The 15,662-nt window shown below is 40.5% G+C and overlaps 1 protein-coding gene across 4 annotated transcripts in view; it reads left to right on the top strand.

Annotated features, from left to right (window-relative positions):
* Positions 1 to 243: 243 nt before the first annotated feature.
* Positions 244 to 15,662, top strand: part of MAMDC2 (MAM domain containing 2) — a 183,052-nt gene continuing 167,633 nt past the window's right edge. For 2 of the 4 annotated variants that reach the window (XM_067744194.1, XM_067744193.1), the window contains exon 1: positions 244 to 425. The gene's annotated coding sequence lies outside the window, so the exon portion shown is untranslated. The remainder of the gene's footprint in view (positions 426 to 15,662) is intronic. The other 2 variants (XM_067744190.1, XM_067744192.1) reach the window with 2 other exon arrangements.

Here is a 15,662-nt window from a genome sequence, read left to right as displayed (position 1 = left end):
GCCCACTCTCAGCAATGAAGACCCAACACAGCCAAAAATAAAAGAAATTATTTTTTAAAAAAAACTTGTATTTTTCTCAATTCCTGAAAAAAGTTAAAAGATCATTTTAACAAAATGTTTGAGATGAGTGAAAAGTGAGATAATCCACATTTCTGATAAACCTAAAGACCTTTTAATCATTCAAAAAGTGCTCTTTTCCTGACTTCTATAAATGAGTAAGTGATGAAGATTTATTACCTTTGTGATTCTTTTACCTTTTTTTTTTTTTTCAGCTGCACTGCACAGCATGTGGGATCTCAGTTCCCTGACCAGGGATTGAAGCCGGGTTCCCTGCAGTGGAAGCTAGGAGTCTCAACCACTGGACCACCAGGGAAGCCCCCCTTTGTGATTCTTAGACTCTGTCAAACCCAGCCTTCAATTCCCAGGTGGGCAGTAATGGATTTGAGATATTATAATTAGATGATAACCACTCTTTATCAGTAAAATTATTAATTTAAGAAAGGTTTCCTCTCTATCCCTTAGGGCTTACTACAAAACTTTCATTATTTCTGTGAACCGTTCTCTAACATCCTGATTTGAGATGAATGATCTGCCTTTGGATTTTGTGTGCTTTTCCTTGACTTCCTCCATACACACCACTTTTACTGTCTCTTCCTCTCCCTCCTCAGCTAATATTTTATTTTTTGGATTCATGGGATTCATGGCAGTTTAGTCAGGTACAGTGACAATGTAGTAAGTAACAAACAGAATTTTGGTAAAACTCTGTAAGCAAGAGAGAGGACAAATTGGTATGGTTGAGAAGATACTAGTACTGGAGCCAAAAAACCTGCCATTCACTCACCTGGCTGTGGGCTGGTTGGTCAACTTTTCAGGGAATCCATTTATTCATAGGAAAGTGAGGATAATACTTAACTTGCTGGGTTGTTGTGAAGATGAAGAGAAAGAATGTTTTCAGCGAACGTTTATCGAATGCCTCTCATGTGCCGGTGTCTTTGTATTCTTGATCTCATTAGTCCTCAGAGAGGTCCACTAACTTTCCAACTTACTGATTGTATTACTTTCTTAGGGCTGCCATAACAAATTACCATAAAATGGGTGGCTTAAAACAACAGAAATATATATTTACACAGTTCTGGAGACCAGAAGTCTAAAACTAAGGTGTCAGCAGGGTTGATTCCTTCTAAAGGAGCTGAGGGAGAATCCATTCCGTGCCTCTCACCGAGCTTCTGGTGGCTGCCCACAGTTCTTGGAATCCCTTGGCTTATTGATACATCACTCCAACTCTGCCTACATCTTCATGTGGACTTCCCCTCTGTGTGTGTCTGTCTTCTTTTCTGTCTCTTATAAGGACACTTGTCATTGGACAAGTGTCTAAAGTCCCTAAATCTGGGATGATCTCATCTCAAGATTTTTAACTTAATTACATCTATTAAGACCCTATTTCCAAATAAGGATCACATTCACAGGTACCAAAGGTTAGGAACTGGACATATCTTTTGAAGGCCAGCATTCAACCCACTATAGTGACCAAGCTAAGAACTGAATCCAGGTTCTTTCTGATTCCAAGATCAATGTACTATGGACTCTACCATGCTCTCTCCTTCCTTGAGACTTCTTTGCCAATGTTAAGGACCACATCACGGTTTCTTCTCCTTCTTGTTCTGCAATTATATAGTTCCCTGTACTTCTAATTCATACCAGAAAGTAACCTTGGCCCCTGAAAGAAATCACTGAATTCTACTAATTTAGGCAGGTATTCCCTGCCTAAATAATTTTTGAATAATAAGTTGAGTTGTGCATTTGGGAGTTGTTAAATTATCCAAGTTTGTAGCAAAAAACAAGAAGATAGTTAACATTTATTAACCGCTTATTATGTGTCAGGCCTGTGCTGAGTGCTTCACATGCATCATCTCATTTCATCTTAGAACAGTGACTGTTACTATCTCTCATTTACAGTAGAAAATGAGGTTCAGAGAGGTTAAGGACCTTAAGCAGCTTTTAAGTCACAGAGTTGCTAAGTGGTGGAGCTGAGATTCAAACCCAGGCATCTGACACCAAACCTTATGCTCTTGAAACTAGAGTACAGTAACATTACCAGTGGAGCTCCTGACATGGAATTCATATCTCCCTACCACCAGGCTGGGCAGGAGGCAGTGGGGCTTAATGAAAGAAGACTTGTTAATCATGAAAATTAACCATGTATTTCTAATGGGAAGAGATCGGGCGTTCAGATGTCTCTTTCTTTTCCCTCATTTCATTTTTGTAGTGACACTGTTGAAAGATATTTGGAACCACTGAGTGAAAAGCACTTGGAGCTTCAGCTCAGTTTTTAGGGAAAAAAAAATCAGGGTATTTCCTTTCTGTCATTACTGTTCCAATCCCTTCAGTCTGGAGTTTCCCTATGCATTCATTACTCAGAACAGTTGTTTTGAATTTGTCAGCACATTATAATGTAATTTTGCTGAAGAAATATAGCATTCTTCCCCCGCCACAAAGGCCAAATTTGTTTTCATTTGCTATTAATGTAAAACAAATTTCCCTTCACCAAGGTACTATAGTAAAAAGCCACCTAATTACAAGAAAGGATGTTGTTAAGTCAGATGTAGTCAGCCTACAATTCTTTCTTTCTGACTAATATTTTTAAATTATCTTTAGTTGACACAGAAAGATGAATCATTAATATGATCCCAAAGTCTAAGCAAAAGTTTATTGCTTTACAGTATATTCATTTATTTTTAATGCTTACGTCTATTTTTAACGAACGGCTTTGTAAAAATATCTTAACTACTCAAAACATTAACTACACTGTCTGCCATTCCATCAACTTAAGTAACTGCTGAACTTAACCAGAACTGCTCTTTGTCTTCTCTTGCCTGTAATGCAATTCGTTAATGATGGCATGTTTATAGCTTATACGAAAAAGGTCATCTTCTTTTGTATATTGTCCTCTTTAATTAACTTAGGATCCTTGAAAAAGAATTTAAGCCTAAAAGTCCTTCTGATAGATTTCTTATTTTCCTCCTAAGGTAACAATGTCACTTGTATTTAAAGGATCAAGGTAGCTTGCTTCAACTCCAAAGCAGTCTTTGTAAATCACGCGCTTGAGAGGTTCTTGGGAACACACGCCTGGATTCAGGGTTGCACCATTACTGCGCTAGGATGAGTGAGATTAGGGAAAAAAAACAAAACAAAACAAAACAAGAGAGCTGGCAAGAAAGGAGAAGATTGGCACTTCTGCCCCTTTGCTCAACTACTTTTTCTTCTCAGTATTTGATACAGTAAGTCACCAGGACGACAAAAGGCAAAGAGACAGAAGGTGGAATTGCATTGCAACTGGCAACCAATGTGTGTTGACTTCTGAGAGTCATAAAAAAGAAAACTAACAGTTGTATATAAAGCATCTATTTTCTTGTTTGGAGCATTACGTGCCCAAAATGAACACTTGATGATTCTAGCTCAATATACTGTTTTTAGATTTTCTATAAATTTGAAAGAAACAGAATATCTCCCCTGGGTTTCTGCAGGCCATGGATTTGCTTGACAACAGTGAATTCAGGGAATTTCCTAACACCTCTGTGGGGAAGCTGTGTTTTTCATTGTGGAGTCAGGGAAGCTGAAGAGCAGAGAGTTTAAGTGATTCACTCAAGGTCAACTGGAGATCAGGGAATATTTGGCTCCAAAGTTCCTGGGCTAATTATTATTTGGTTATTCTCTCTCTCTGATTTATACATATATTAATAATTGGTTTTTATTTAAAGCTGGAGAGAATGAGTCTGAAGACCTTTTAGAAAAGAAAACCAGCTTTTGGGACTTCCCTGGTGGGCCAGTGTTTAAGACTTCGCCTTCCAATGCAGGGGGTGTGGGTCCAATCCCTGGTCAGGGAGCTAAGATCCCACATGCCTCACAGCCAAAAACCCAAAACACAAAACAGAAGCAATATTGTAACAAATTCAATAAAGACTTTAAAAATAGTCCACAAAAAAAAAAAATCTTAAAAAGAAAAAACCAGCTTCTGATATTTTTCTTATCAATAAAGCACATTCTCCTCTTCTTGATTCAAGGCCTTTTAAATCTTCTTTCATTGCTCAAGGACTGTCCCTGTTAACCGCTATTCTGTTTTTGTTTCTATGAATTTGACTGTTCTAGGTACCTCACGTAAGTGGAATCGTGTACTATTTGTCCTTTTACGTCTGGTTTATTTCACTTAGCTTAATGTTTTTAAGGTTCATCCACGTTGTAACATGTACCAGAATTTCATTTGTTTTTGAGGCTGAATAATATTCCATTACATACACACACACACACACACACACACACACACACACACACACACATATACCATGTTTAATTTATTCATTCATCTATTGATGGACATTTGGGCTGCTTCTTTCTACCTCTTGGCTATCATGATAATGCTTCTTTGAACACTGATGTACAAATATCTATTTGAGTACCTACTTTCAATTCTTTTTTTTTAATTAATTAATTTATTTATTATTTTTGGCTGTGTTGGGTCTTCGTTTCTGTGCGAGGGCCTTCTCTAGTTGCGGCGAGCGGGGACCACTCTTCATTGTGGTGCGCGAACCTCTCACTATCGCGGCGTCTCTTGTTGCGGAGCACAGGCCCCAGACGCGCAGGCTCAGTAGTTGTGGCTCACGGGCCTGGTTGCTCCGCAGCATGTGGGATCTTCCCAGACCAGAGTTCGAACCCGTGTCCCCTGCATTGGCAGGCAGACTCCCAACCACTGCGCCACCAGGGAAGCCCAATTCTTTTGAGTATATATATCTAGAAGTAGAATTGCTAGATCACATGGTAATTCTATGTTTAAAATTTGAGGAACTACCATACTGTTTTCCACAGCAGCTACACCATTTTATATTCCTGGCAGCAAATGCACAATGGTTCCAGTTTCTCCACATCCTCTCCAACATTCGTTATTTTGTTTTTTTGGTAACAGCCATCCTAATGAGTATGAAGTGGATAATCAATTTGATTTTAAACAATATTAGCTATAGTGGACATGTGTCACATTTGCAGTGACCCATCTTCTGAATAGCTTTTCTAACTATGGAGAATTTCCATAAATTCTACTGCTCCAATGTAGATCTCAGAGTTCAAATCCCCAGCTTCTTTCACAGCTAAATGGACCTTGCATGATCCATTAATCAGATGCACCTATGCAAGATTTTAATTTCTAAATGACTAATAAAAAATATAAGCTCAGTTCAGTGCTTCCATTTGTTGGCTTGAGTGGTGGCAATGGAGCCTGGCTTTGGGGGGCATTCACAGTGGCAACAGGTCCAATGCTGTCAAGTTCCTGAAGTCTAGGGTGACAGTGGAATTTCCTCATCAAGCTATTTCTGTGGCATGATTTTGGGCATTGTTCCTGGAAACCCAGCCTCAAGCCTATTTCTCCAGCCAAAAAAGTCCACTACAATCTAATTTAGTTGCATATCCAATTGATTACTTGTCTTCACCCTGCCCCATACTACCAGCTATGCTTCTGCCTGGGGGCCTTTGAGTGGGGAAAGGGCATTTTCTACATGTTCACGCTTCCTTCTGTCTTTTTCCTGTAGTCTAAGTTCTTGCATTACAGGAGCAGGGAGGATGGATAAAGATAAAAAAGAATGTTCACCTAACTGATGCTTTTGTGGTTCCCTCTCAGAGAGCATTACCCTCTCTGTGGCCTGGATCTAAATGCTTGTCCTCTGGTGGTAGACTTTTCTATATATGCAAGTGACCAGAGAGCTGTGGAATCTGCACAAGATGTCATTAAAGAATAGGGAGATTCAGTAAAGCATGGTTGAAGGCAGTAAATGGAAAAAAAATCCAACCAGTTTATATTTATGCCTCTGTGAATTCAGGTTGTCTAACATGCTAGTTACTGAAGATGCCTCCATTTGAGAGCCCTGTTTGTATATGCGAGTCTCGCTTCCAGCTCCTCACATCCCCCGAACCCATCTGCTGACCTGAGAGGTCCACTCAGACTTGACTTTACCACCCCACCCCCGACGCCAACATAGTCCATGATAGAACACCCCACAGACTCCAGCTACTGGAGTCCTTGCTTGATGGCTCACCCTCTTGGTTGGGGTGCTAGCAAGGCAGCTCAAGCCTGGCTACTTGTGAACCCACAGGAAACTGACACAGCTTTGCCCCCACCAAATAGTGAGAGTACAGACTGCTACACACTTGCATCCTCTCTGCCCTGCCATCTTTTTCCATTTATTTATATAGGTACAGGGCACAGATCAGCAAGCACACTGTATAAACAGAAGCCAAGCTAAGGAATAAGATGTCAAAAAGACACTTTAGATCTGAGAGTTTCATATTTGGAGCCCTTTTCACATTGTGGGGATTTGGAAAAAAGCAGCTTCCCTTTCCTCTCCCAAGGGGAGAGGAGGGAAAAGCCACAGTACTCTCATCCTTCACCAGCAACACCCCACTCTCAGGATTCTCCTTTCTCGCCCTGATCTTCTCTTATATAAACTAGAGTTGGAAGGGCATGTGGGGCAGAGGCTGAGAGTTCCAGAGCCCATTTAACCACTTCTTAATAATCCCTGGAAGAAGTGCCACTTGGTTTCATTTCTCTTTCAAATCTGGGGCATTTCATACCTCTTTTATCTCTGAGCACTAGGTCATGTCCCACCAACATTCTGTTACATCCATTCCCTGGATATTTGTTCTTGTGGTCTCTGGACAATAGCTCATGTCCCACTCAGCAGTCTATTACATCCAGTCCCTGGATAGTTTTCCTCAAATTATTTCTTTCATTTTTTTCTCATTCCTTTTCTCTGTTTTCTCTTTCTGAAACTCTCATTATTCAGATATTGGCCTTCCTAGATTGTTTTATACAATGTTTTATAATATAATGTAAGGGTTTATACTTTCTATATAAAATACACGCAAATATAAATTTATGTAACATAATATAATATTTTATATATTTCTCATATTTCCCTTTCTTTGGTTTATGCTCTGCTTTTGGGGAGATTGACTCACCTGAATTTCCAAACTTTCTATTGAGTGTTTTAGTTCTGCTATCATGTTATTAATTTCTAAGGGCTCTTTTATGTTCTCTGAATGTTCCTTTTTAAATAGCATTCTGACCCTGTTTCTAGGATTTAGTATCATTGCTTATCTCTTTGAAGATATTAATAATAGTTTTATTTTGAAGTTTTCTCTTCCCTTCATAGTTTAATTTTCCTCCAAGTTGTTTTTCTCTCTTTGTGGTTTGTTTGTTTGATCTTTTTCTTATTTATTAGAGGCATTCTGCAGCTGTCTGGTAATATTTAGGTGTCTGCTTATGTTTAATTGTGGGTGAGTAAAAAAGCTGATTGGAAGGTCTGAGTGCGTTTCATTGGAGGGTGATATGGCTGGACTATTTGTTGGGGGAAACCTCAATATCAGTATCTTAAGTTCTTCCTCTGGGTCAGATATCCCAGAGGTAACTCTTCTTCTAATTCTTCCACCTGGAGAGAAAACGTTTGGTCATAACCATTTCTGGAAGGTAGGTGGGTGAACAGGGTTTGGAGGTGGGGTCCCACTCAGCTTTCAGTGTCTGCGTATTCATCTACTCACCCTGGTTTCAGTATGGTACTCTTGCTCTTAACCGGGTCTGTGTCATCCAAGTCCAATATACTTCTGTTTTTCCCTTTTCACAGAATAAACATCCATACTTTTGCTAGGGTGGTGTGATGGTTAATTTCATGATGTAACTTGACTGGACTAAGAGATGTTCAGATAGCTGGTAAAACATTACTTCTAGATGTGTCTGTAAGGGTGTCCCTGAAAGAGGTTAGCATTTGAATTGGTGGACTGAGTAAAAAAGATCACCCTCACCAATGCAGGTGGGCATCATCCAATCTGCTGAGGGCCTGAATGAAAAGAAAATGTAGAGAAAGGGTGAATTTACTCTTTGCTTGAGCTGGGACATCCATCTTCTCCTGCTCTTGGACATCCGTATCCTGGTTCTTAGGCCTTTGGACTTGGACCAGGTGGATCCTTTGGCTCCCCTCGTTCTCAGGTTTAGGTTTGGACTGGAACTCTACCACTGGCTCTCTCGGGCCTCCAGCTTGCAGACAGCAGATCATGGGACTTCTCATCTTCCATAATTGCATGAGCCAATCCCTCATAATAAATCTCTTTCTGTATATGTATATATACTTTTGGTTCTGTTTCTCTGGAGAACTGACTAATACAGGTGGGGAGGACAAGTCATCCATAACATGGGGTATGGAGGGGATCGAGGAAGGTAGTGCTTCCCAAATGGCTTTCTAACCCTCCTTATTTTAAGCCACCCTCTTCATGCCCATTTCTAATGTTACCTGGTGTCACCATCTCCTGGACTGTTGATGGTGTTGCAGAATTAACCAAGCCAGCTTCAAATCTGACTTCCTTTGATCTGCTTAGTCAGTTTTTATTTTTCCATCTTCTTTCTAGCTTCTAAAACCTTGTTGTTGTCTCCTCTCCCATTTTCCATATTCTTAAATGTTCATACATTTCTAAATAATATCTATCTACTCATTGTGGTTTTTATGTGGTTTCTGGAGAAGCAAAATTTGGATGAATATGTTCAATCCACCATCTTTACCCAGAACTTTAATCTAGAAGCCTACATCCAACTGAACTATTTTTTATGACAGATGTTTTCAAAGGTTTGGAGAATAGACCTCTCTAGATCTTTGCTGGAAAAGGTTACTAAAGGATATATTTCAAAAATCAGGAAAATGAACCTTGAAGGAAAGCATGGACTACAAGAATCAATAGACTTGGTGGCCTGGTGGAGATCCAGGCGGATGCCACCTATGGGGAAGTTATTCCCTTCTGGAAGAATGTGGGGATGTCTTTGTTTTTTATTATTTATTTTTTTATTGAAGTATCGTTGATTTACAATGTTGTGCTAATTTCTGCTGTACAGCAAAGTGACTCAGTTATACACATATATAAGTCTTTTTAAATATTTTTTCCATTATGGTTTATCCCAGGAGATTGGATATAGTTCCCTGTGTTATACATTAGGACCTTGTCGTTTATCCATTCTAAATATAATAGTTTGCATCTGCTATCCCCAAACTCAGTCCATCCCTCTCCCTCTCCCCTGCTTGGCAACCACAAGTCTGTTCTCTATGTCTATGAGTCTGTTTCTGTTTTGTAGATAAGTTCATTTGTGCCATATTTTAGATTCCACATATAAGTGATATCATATGGTATTTGTCTATCTCTTTCTGACTTACTTCACTTAGTATGATAATCTCTAGGTCCATCCATGTTGCTGCAAATGGCATTATTTCGTTCTTTTTTTAATGACTGAGTAGTATTCCATTGTATATATGTACCACATCTTCTGGAAGAATGTGGGGATGTCTTTGGCCCAGTATGGAAACTTAGCAAAGAGACAGAAGGCAGCCCCCACTATAAAGCATTTCCAAAGCTAGAGTGAAGGAAGCCACCCCGGTCCACTGCCTGGTTCTGGAATGAAGCCTAGAGGTGAGGGAATCAGTTTCCCCAGTTCTCTGCCAAGCCTAGAGGTGAGGGAATCAGTTTCCCCACGGAACATCCCCATTCCCCACCACCATGAGAGAAATTCTGCATCCAATGAGTTAGATATCCAGAAGTCTAATTTGAACCTGGGTGAGTGAATAAATAAAACCTCCTCATAACAAAATTAGTTTAAAATGTGCATATAAAGTTGTCAAATGGGTCATGAAAAAAACCACCTTTTCACTTTGGGAGGAGTTACGAGGGCTCCAGCAATTCAGAAACAATATGTCTCACTTAAAAGTTTCTCTCTGTTTCTTTTTCTTGGAACACACATTTACTGGGCACAGACAGACTTGCCCCTCAGGCTATGTTATAACCAGGGCCCAAGATAACTTCCTTTAGCCTCTAGAAACACAGTCCTGTAAGATGCCTCTTGATATATTCCATCCCATTTTGTTTGCTCCACCTCAAGTATTGTCAAATAAAGATTTCTATTTTAATCCTAAAACTATCTTCTTTGTTTTAAATTTAAGTATATAGTTGATTTTAAATATTATATTAGTTTCAGGTACAGCATAGTGATTCAGTATTTTTACAGATTATACTCCATTAAAGGTTATTACAACATAATGGCTATAATTCCCTGTGCTATATAATATATCCTTCTTTCTTATCTATTTTATACATAGTAGTTTGTATCTCTTAATTCCATACCCCTAATTTGCCCCTCCCCCTTCCCTCTCCCCGTTGGTAACCACCAGCTGGTTTTCTATATCTGTGAGTCTGTTTCTGTTTTACATATACATTCATTTGTATCATTTTTTTAGATTCTACATATAAGTGATATCATACAGTATTTGTCTTTGACTTATTTCACTAAGCATAATATTCTCTATCTCCATCCATGTTGCTGCAAATGGCAGAATTTCATTTTTTTAATGGATGAGTAATAGTCCATTTATATAAATATAAATATATATATATCTCACCACATCTTCTTTATCTATTCTTCTGTTGATGGGCCTTTGGGTTGCTTCCTTATCTTGGCTATTGTAAGTTGTCCTGTTATGAACATTAGGGTACATGTATCTTTTCAAATTAGTGTTTTAATTTTTTTCCAGATATGTACCCAGGAGTGGCATTGCTGGATCATATGGTAGTTCTATTTTTAGTTTTTTGAGGAACATCCATACTGTTTTCCATAGTGGCTGCATGAATTTACATTCCTACCAACAGTGTACAAGATTCCCTTTTCTCCACATCTTCTCCAACAATTTGTTATTTTTATGCTTTTTGATGATAGCCATTCTGACAGGTGTGATATCTCATTCGTGTTTTTATTTGCATTTCTCTAATAATTAGCAATGTTAAGCATCTTTTCATGTGCCTGTTAGCCATCTGTATATCTTCTTTGGAAAAATGTCTCTTCAGGTCTTTTGCCCATTTTGAGTTTTTTTGCTTAAAACAACAGAAATTTATTCTTCCACAGTTCTAGAGGCTAGAAGTCCAAAACTAGTAACATAGGACCAAAACTCCCTTCTGAGGGACTAGGAAAGAATCCATTCTTTGCCTCTTCCAGTTTCTGGTGGCTGAGGGCATTCCTTGGCTTATGGCCACATCACTCCTATCTCTGCCTTCATAGTCACATATCATTCTCCCTTTTGCCCGTATTTTGACTGGGTTGTTTGTTTTTTTAATATTGAGTTGTATGAGCTGTTTATATTTTTTGGATATTAACCCCATGTCGATCATATTATTTGCAAATATTTTCTCCCATTCTGTAGGTTGTCTTTTCATCTTGTCGATGGTTTCCCTTGCTGTGCAAAAGCTTTTAAGTTTAATTAGTCCTATTTGTTTATTTTATTTTTTTTAACATCTTTGTTGGAATATAATTGCTTTACAATGGTGTGTTAGTTTCTGCTTTATAACAAAGTGAATCAGCTATACATATACATATATCCTCATATCTCCTCCCTCTTGCATATTTGTTTATTTCTGATCTTATTTCTTTTACCATAGGAGACAGATCCATAAAAAGATTGCTATGATTTATGTCAAAGAGTGTTCTGCCTATGTTGTCTTCTATGAGTTTTATGGTTTCAGGTCTTAACATTTAGAAATTTAATACATTTTGAGTTTATTTTTGTATATGGTGTGAGGAAATGTTCTAATCTCATTCTTTACATGTAGCTATCCGGTTTTCCCAGATCCACTTGTTGAAGAGACTGTCTTTTCTCCATTGTATATTCTTCCCTTCCTAGACTAAAACTATTTTCTTCATTACTATTTTTAATGTTCTAGTTGTTGGTAATTATAATGGAATTCACTCAATACTTTACATTTTTCTTCTCTTCTGATAGAAGATCAAAGCTACAGTTTACCAATAGTCCAATTTGTATTTCTAGTTTCTGTACCCCCGGTACTCGACCTCCAAAGGCAGGACACTATGTGAAAGGCTATTTTGATGACTAGACTACATCTTCAGTTTCAACTACAAGCCTAGACCCGTGAAAAACTTAGGTGGGTAGAAAATTAATAGTAAATATTTATATGGTGCTTACAGAGTGCCAGGTACTCTTTTAAGTATTCTAACAATATAAACTCATCTCGTATTCACAACCACCCAGTGAGATAGGTACTATTATTATTTTCATCTTACAGAAGAGGAAACTGAGGCATAGAGAGACCAAACGATGTACTGTAGGTTCACAGGTAATAAGTGACAGAAGACAAGTTGAACCTTAGTGGTTTGGCTCCAGAGTCCACAGTCTCAGTGACAAAATCATGTTCCCTGTTCTGATACAATACTCTCTTATTCTTTTAAAACAGCTTTTCCCCCCCTGTTAACACTAAAATTATTTAATTTTGCTGCTGATGAAAAGATTAAGTCAGTGCCTTCTTAACCTTGGCTCAATAGAATCACCTTGGAGAGCTTTAAAGAAATAGCAATGCTTTGGTCCTATCTCACAAATTATGATTTAATTGGTCGGTGGAGCCCAAACTTTGTATTAAAAGAAGCAACTCCCCAGATGGTTCTATTGTGCATCCGGAATCATGATGCACTGGATTAGCTCATTGAAGCATCTTGCAATACCTGGTGGTAGAATTTCTTCATTATCACCAATTACTTGGGCCTTTAAATCCCCAGTGTTTCAGCCCTTTGCATTTCAGTCTTCCAGATTAGTAGTAATAGTGTGAATTGGCTTCTCATGGATAATGTGTCTTTGCACAGCATGCACTCGTGCATGCATGCACACACCTCATATGCCTGTTCAGAGCTGATATTCGCTGTCTGTCACCTTCCCAGTTGGTGTCCATTCTGTGTCTCAGTGCCCAGGACTTACTGGTTGTGAATATCATCTTGTCCCTCTTCAGTTTGTTTGTTTGTTTGTTTTAAAAAATATTTATTTATTTGGCTGCACTGGGTCTTAATTGCGGCACATGGGGTCTTCGTTGCCACATGCGGGATCTTTTTTAGTGGTGGCATGTGGGATCTAGTTGCCTAACCAGGGATTGAACCCAGGCCCCCTGCCTTGGGAGCCCAGTCTTAGCCACTGGACCACCAGGGAAGTCCCCCCTACTCAGTTTAGACCAAATCACGTAATGTGTAGATCCCCAGTCTAACACATTAATAACGTCAGAGGCTAAGCTGGGATTTCACTCCTCTTTTCGGAAATATTTTTGGCTGCAGAATGCTTTTTCTTCCTCTTTTTTCCCCATGCCACAGCACTCAGACAAATCTTGAGGAGAAAGCATACCACCTGGGTTTAGCCCAACTTGCCCACGGGCCTCACTGGTCTCTGGAGCCACCATTAACTGTAATAAATCAAATTCCAATGTCCTTCAGCTCCCTCTTAGCCCCAACAGGTGACATAGAGCCTCAACTCCCAGGACTGGGAGGAATGTCCCAAGGGAGCACATACACCCTCACAAACTAACCTGTACCCATTCTCACTGCCCTGAACCCTGAAATGCTAAAGGGCTGGAGGTCTGTGGCGAAGTGCATTGTGACACTGCTCACCTGCTCTTTTCTTAATATGGCCACGGGGGTCTAGAGCTCTTTGTGGCCCAGCGTTTTGTAGAGAAGAGAGCTTCCTGGCTTTCCCAACAGCCTAGCCTTCCTCCTGGACCCAGACAAGAGCCCACAGGGTGGGGCTGGGACAACCCAGGAGGCAGGATGCAGGCTGTTGCATCATCTCTATTTCCCTGCAACAGCCAAGGCTTGCTGCCTCCTTCCAGGGGCCGAGCCCTCTCCCTGGAGCTTCCTCTGCCTCTCATGAAAGTAGGCTTCCGAGAGCCTTCCCCGCTCCCCCCTCCCCAGTCCCAGCTGTGTTGCTCTGACACCAGAAAGCCTGCTCTGACTCCCTGTTCACACTGCACATCTGTGTAGCTCATTCGTTTCTATAAACATCCCCAAGGATGACCTACAGTTTACATTTAGCTCTTTTTCTTCCAACCACAGGGATGAAGCTTAGGCAGGCCTCCGGGCTGTGTGGACCAGTGAGCTATGCCGGTCCTTAGCCTTTCCTTCAACAAGCATTTATTGAGTGCCTACAATCAGCTGTGCACAGACATGGCACAGGAGCAGACACTAAGATAAAGCAGATGTGTTCTCTGCCCTTGAAATCTCAGCCTCCATTGCAGAACAGAGACATAAGTAAAGTCATTGCGATACAGCGCAACACACGCTGCAGCTTGGGTGGGGGGGGACAGTGAAGAACAGGCTTGGAGAGGGGGACGTTTGAAGTGGGTCTTGAGAAATGAATAGGAGTACATGAGTTTCCTAGGGTTGCATACAAAGTACCACAAATTGGGTGGCTTAAACAACAGAAATTTCAGTTCTGGGGCCCAGAAATCCAAGATCAAAGTGTCAGCAGGGTTGGTTCCTTCTAAGGGCTGTGAGAGAGAATCAGTTCCAGGCCTGTCACCTAGCTTTAGTTTGTTGGTTGCTGGCAGTGTTTCTCTTACCTTGGCTTGTAGAAGCATCGCCCTGATCTCTGCCGTTGTCCTCATTCACATGGCGTTCTCCTTGTGTGTGACTGTGTCCAAATTTCCCCTTTTATAAGGACAACAATCATATTGGATTAGGACCCACACTACTCCAATGTGGCCTCATCTTAACTAATTACATCTGCAATGACCCTATTCCCAAATAAGGTCACATTCTGAGGTGCTGGGGGCTAGGACTTGAACAGATCAACGTGGGTGTGAGGAGATGATTCAACCCATAACAAGGACTTTACCAACTAGGGAAGGGGAGGAAGGCGTTCTGATTCTCAACAAAAAGGAGCACGTGTGAACACGTGAGAGGGATAAGAGGATGCAGTCTGAGAAAGGGAAGTGGGCACACAGGTATTAGTGTGGGATGGACGTGGGATGGAGAGGTAGGGCCTCTGATTACAAAGGGCTTTTCCAGCAGGACTCCGGGTATCAACACTTCACTGGGACAGAGAGAAATTTGCCTCTCTGGCCTCAGCCCAGCCTAGGGTGGAGGAAGGAGGTGAGGGATCCAGGAACAGGACATTTCAAAGTGTCTGCTCACACCTCCCCTGTGTTGGAAGATTAGAGAGATCGAGAGGGCTTTGCTGGTAGCTAGATCTGGGTTTACGTCCAGCCCCCCTACCCTTGGGCGAATCGCTTCAATGCTTTGGCTGTAGTTTCTTCCTCCATAAATTGAGCATGAAACCACCTGGCACATCATAAACACTCAGCAAAAGGTGGTATCATCACTGTGATGAGTCAGCCTAGAGAACTTTGACCAAAAAAAAAAAAAATTAAAAGGTTTCATTCAAATCATAACGAAGGATGTCTGACACCAAGCTAGGATTCGGAGTAAGCTGATGAAGAAGAGATTAATGATGGAGAGAAAGTATCTATTCAATATCTATTTCCTTTTAAATACTCACTCTGAAAGAAATATCTACTTTCCCAGTTCAGGTCATTTGAGTGCAGCAATTTAAACAGTGGGGTATATATTTTGTAATAAAAGGATATTTGTAATAACTGGTTAACCTTGGGCCTTGTTCCCTCACGGGGGATGATTCTGACCCACAGCAGGCATGTGACTGCTCCTCAGGGGTGAGAGGCAGCTGGTGCTGGGCAGGAAGCAAGGGACAATGCCAGCCGGCCTCGGGGCAGAGCCCCCAGACACCTCCTGCTGGAATGCGACGAAGGTCACT

This window comes from Pseudorca crassidens, chromosome 7 (genome assembly GCF_039906515.1).
Source record: "Pseudorca crassidens isolate mPseCra1 chromosome 7, mPseCra1.hap1, whole genome shotgun sequence".
Lineage (NCBI taxonomy): Eukaryota > Metazoa > Chordata > Mammalia > Artiodactyla > Delphinidae > Pseudorca > Pseudorca crassidens.
Note: the sequence above shows the minus strand (reverse complement) of the source record. Positions and strands in the feature narration are given on the sequence as shown.